Below are 5,497 nucleotides of genomic sequence, written 5' to 3' on the forward strand. Positions count from 1 at the left end.
TTTCCAAGCTCTGATTGGGGCTTTCACACGTCACTTATGGCGCCGCAGCCCATCGGAGTGCGCAGAGTGAGCTTCTCTTGTTCTGATTGGCTAGCACCGCTCCAGGGGCCCACCCCTTCCGTTTACGATCACCTCTGCCTCAAAATTCTCCCATTGGCTCCTGGGCTCAGAACGGATTGGTGGTTGCACACTGGCACAAAGTCCCTCTTCTACCTAGCAACAGTGGCCCACGGCGAGCTCCTATTGGACGGTGGATCAGTGCGAGCGGCTATTGGTCATGGGGGGCATTTACAGACGGAGCCCGCCAAGGTGCTGAGCTGGTGGGGGCAGTCATGGCGGTGGGGTTTGCCGCGCGTCTGCGGGGTCAGCAGCCTCCTTCCCGCTGGTGCTGGGTGAAGCCCGCTGCTGTCCAAACCTGCGTGGCACCCGGGGACTGTTGCTGCTTGCTTCCTGAGCTGGGACTCTTGGGATTGCACCTTCAAAGCACAAACCCAGAGCACTGTTTGAATGAGCTGGGCAATTCAGGGGCCTTGAAAGAAGTAACCGCTGTATAAAGTTAGCAACAGGTCCTGAGGCTGCAAAAAAGCACAGCACTTCCTGTCATCCTGTGCCACTTATTCCATAGGATGTTTTGTGTGTGAATATATGCGTGTGTTACATCTCCATATCACAAAGCAGTTGTGGTCTTTTGGCCATGCAAAGTTAATTTGCATAATAATACAAAGTTAATTTATACTGTCTACCTGCCAGTAATCTTAGCACAACAGTACAACACCATTTTATTACGTGTGTGTCTCTAAAGCACATCCTGCACCAGGCTTCTTCACCCAATGACAAAACAGCAGCATATCTGAAGTCAAAGCAGACATATAGAAGCTTTAGTACAAATCCAGAGAAAGTCCTTGCTATACACTGTTTCTGCTCTACGACTGAAAACTGCCGCAATGTTATTTACAGTTCGGTAATGGGGTACAGTAGCAGCCAATTTCTCCAAAGACCATTCAAGATTGTGAAATTCACCACCACCTCAAGCTGGAAGCAAATGTCTAACTTACAGATGCTCCGAAACAGAGACAGCCGTGCCAGGTGTCCCACCAAGGAGTGGGACTTACAAGGACCATGCTGGAGAACAGGAGCTCCCAGGAAGAGGCCGAGAAAGGAGCAGGCCCATGGTAGTAGTATCCAAGGACTTAGTGTGCAGGTGCTTGATCTTGCAGTGGTTGCGGCTGCCCCACCAAGTGGTGCCCAGAGTAGTGGCTTAGCCAGGCCTGGCCTACCTGCTTGAAACAGGGTCAATCCAGAAGGAAGATATCTTTGTGGAAAGCAAGTGTTGAGAATTAGTGGAGTGGGTAAGGTCCCATTTTGAACTCTGACCAATTCTTTCTGGTCCACTGTTTTTGCCCTCTGCATGCTTTTAGCGTTTATAGAGCAGCTGGTTTTGATCCTTCACACTCTTCAAGCTCTTCAGCAGATTCTCTGCACATCATGTTTGCCTTTTTTTCTCACCAAAGTTTTGCCCACATTTGCCTTTTATCCATTGCTCCCTCAGCCACAACGTTACCTCTGCCCACCAGACCCTTCTTGCCCAAGCTGTCACCTATTTCGGATCCTTCCACCAACATCCGATACTCCATTTTCTCTCCTTTTTAAAGGAAAATCTAGGCTCTGTCTTCATGAGAGAGTTGCTGAAATGGTGACAAACAGCTATTATGCACAGAACGCTAAAAACTTTACATTTCCTCTTAGCTGTATCTTGATGAAGAAAAGCTTAAACACAAAAGCAACAACCATCTCCCCTTCCCACAAAGTACTGGTGAAATTGTCCATCTCTCTGCTTCTGCTATGTGACTCCTCCATGGCTCAGTTCTCTACATGTTTCTTCTCCATCTGTGTATCTTTTAAGTTTATCATTTATTTGTACAGAAGAAATCAAACCCATTGTCTAACTAAAACTTGGACGCCTAACCGCCGTAATCAGTGTGTTACCGAGTGAGCATAACAGAAGATACAGCCTTACTAGAGCCTGCTGAATATTTTCCAGAGAACCAAAACATAACAAAAAATGATTTGGATAAGGCAGTCGATTTGATGAATGTTTACCAAATATGGTGAAAACTTCCTTGAACTCAAGGCTGGGAGGGCAGGGGCAGGGAGGCGCATTAGTGCTCCCAGGGCCCTGACAGCTCTGACCAAAACTGTATGGAATATAACCTTTCTGTTAGATTCAGCATAAATAGTCATGGTTAAAGACTGGAGAATCTGATGCTAAACGGTGACAAGGCATCATGTGTCATGCCCTTTCTAGTCATTCCCTAACTAGTCCCATACTGTTGAGGTCTTGATGTCATTGAGGAGGCAGATTATAACTGACACCACCAGAAGCATTACCTCCTCACTAGCACAGAGACTTTGTATCTTCCCCAAACAGCCACTGCTTTATTATGGATAAAGCTAAAAGTATCGAGTTCCTTGGAACCTCCCATTATACAAGTGCTGGCCATTTTGCCAATATAAAGACGTGGATATATTTTTCAGCATGGCTTTGTGTCTCAACCTGATTTGTGTTTATCTACTTACTGTTTGTGAGTTCAGTTGTAATCTTATTTTTCTGAGATGGCAGAGCTAAAGAAAAATACGATCTTTAACCCATTTTGAAACATTCTTATGATCATGTGGTTCAGAAGGTCTCACAGTTCCCAAGTTTTGAAGAAAGGCCTTGTCTTTTTTTCTGGTGTCAGCAATGTACAGTTTTTCAGCCTCTACCACATGAACCCTTGTTCTCAGGGGTTAAATCACATCTGTGTGGTGAACAAGCCACTTACCAGAGTAGTAAAGTGTAGATGGGGGCAGAAGGAAGAGAAAGTATCAGCGTGGTAATTCAGAGCTGATGAACTAGATTTCACCCCTATCTTTGTCACTCTTTTCCCAGCTGGATGAATGCAGGACAAATCAGCTAAAACCCAGAATCTCACTGATGATCATTTAACTGCATATTCTTTGTTTTCTGGATATCCACCTGGGAATGGATTTGCAGAAGCTCTCAGCATTTTCTGTTGCTATACACTTTGATGGGATCTATGCTTTGAATGTATAAAACTTATATACACTTCTTAAGATAAAAGAATGCTAAGTACTCTGAATAAATCAGGTTCTTTGTATCTCAGGTTTGGATGCCAAAATCACTGGACACTCAGCAGTTTGACTCAAGTCCTAATCTTTCTTTTCCCTGAGTAAAACAGGAATGCTGCTACAACTTGTACTCCCTAGGTTACTGGAAAAATAAATTCTGCAATATTTTCAAAATGCTCAAATATTGTGGTAGGCCAGAACATTGTTAGGAAGCTTTCGAGTAGTCGAGTAAGTCTGTATTCAGGGCAAACTTTAGATGATGTGTAAATAAGAGCCCAAACCCCGCATTTAATGAGAAAGATAAAAGGAAGTATTGGATAACTAACTATGCAATTCTTTAAACAAAGTGCTAGCGCTGTGGGGAAAAACGAAACATCATAAAGTCTCTGATGCTTCACTTTGAAAGCTGTGTAAAGCCCTTAGCCAGGGGCCAGAGTCCAGCATTACCCTACGAAAGACAGCAGCCAAGAAGTTGTGCCTTGGCTGTCGGCTTTATGCTTGCGCCCAGATTTGCATTCTAAGCTCTGTCGTAGGCAGCCGCTGCCTACAAAACTGTTGGTAAATGCAACTTGAGAACTGTTTGTTGTGCTCAGTCCTCTCCTTAGGTGGGGCCTTTGTCTGTTACCTGATCCCATGTGTGTTTAGGTTCTTTCTGGCCTTCATCCTGGGGTTTTGTGATCCCGTTGCACTGATCTGATAATTTAAACGTCTGAAATACAGTGCACATTCAGGGTGAGATTAATATCTTTCCTCTGACATTCACTAGCTTGGAGGTCATTCACTTTACAACCCTAATGTCTTCTAATTTGCTAAAATATAATTTTATACTACAAATAAGAGAAATAGCCTCAGACTTATTTTATATTTGAGGTAATCATTAACCTAGGAAAATAAGGGTATGTTGTTGTTATTTCAGCCTTATTGATAGAAGATCAGTCAGTAAGCACAATCTAATCAGTAGTTAATTTCGGCTGTTTTCAATTCATGATGCACTTCAGAAGAGTGACAGGAGCACTCAGTTGCAAAGAATTTCTTCTACAAACCATGTGAGAAAATGAGAGTGGCATTGAGCAGGTGCGTACAAAATTTTTCCCAGACGAGTAGTAACTGGTATATTTAATAAGATATAACCAAAAATTTCAACCTCCATGACCTTAGGAATCATAAAGTCAACAAAAAATAGGTAATGCTTTTGCCTAGAGGGTTTGTTTGTGCAGGCTGCAAAGCCAACTAGTGTATCAAACTGTAAACAAGCATAAAAAAGGAAACAAGGAAGAGCAATAATGTTAAAACCTTGTTTGTTAAGGTCCCTATAAGAAACAGAGCAGGTGCTGGTGTGACCAGGAAATGACCCATCTTTTCTTGGTGTTCCTTGGTACTTCCCTATATGTCTGCTGCTTGCTGCTTCTTACTGAGATTGTAAATTAACCGGGGCTATCCATTTGCCTTGTGTTTATGCAGCACCTAGTGAAACAAAGTATCTTCTTAAGCTCTATGTCAAAATGATACTTAATAAATCATGAAAACTATTTCTGAAACCATGAGTAAACAGAAGATTAGCAAAAGTGGCTTGCGGGGAGGGACAGATGCTGTCCTCATTTGAGTTGGGATTGCTGAGTTGGAAACTTATAATTGTCCTCTGTGCCATGACAAAGCATGGGTCTTGGACAGTATCAGTGGAGAGGTGGAAATGTCCTGGTTGAGCAGTCAGTACACTCCCAGACTTCTGAAGCCTTGCACTTAAATAGGCTCCCACAGGGGAGCTCTGCCACAGGGAAAGGGCATAGTTGATGTCAGCTGGAGATTTCCTATGGTATGAAGACAGCCAGCATCTTTTTAGTTTTATGATTTCATAAACATTGAACACTGTGTCCTTTTTGCTGTAAAAGAAAATATTATTGTTTGATATGAAGCAGAAACACAGACATTTCAAGAAAAAAATCTTTTGTCCCTTAGAAGCTCTTCGGCTCTTCTGTCCAAACCTTACCTCTTCTGCAATTCTGTTGAATAAATTTGTGCAGAAATGTTTGACAGAAGATTTAACTTCAACTTCCCTGTAATTAATTTGGCTTTTAGAAGAATAATTTGTAGGACTGAGTCATACATGCCATTGCTCACCCTATGGTGCACTGCCATGTGTAACTCTTTTATTCATGGTGTTTCCATCACTTGGAAGAGAGCTATGTTCTCTCTAGCTCATCAGTTAGCCTGGCCTCAAGCTATATTTTATCCCTTTAATCTTTTTATCTTTTTTTATAAATGAAAATATCCACGCTTTTCTACTGTTCTGCTCTGAACTCTCTCCAGTCAGTCAATATCTTTTAGTATTTAGGTACCCAGAAGAGTAAATCATTTCTGAGTGCATCCT

Source organism: Dromaius novaehollandiae, chromosome 1 (assembly GCF_036370855.1).
Source record: "Dromaius novaehollandiae isolate bDroNov1 chromosome 1, bDroNov1.hap1, whole genome shotgun sequence".
Lineage (NCBI taxonomy): Eukaryota > Metazoa > Chordata > Aves > Casuariiformes > Dromaiidae > Dromaius > Dromaius novaehollandiae.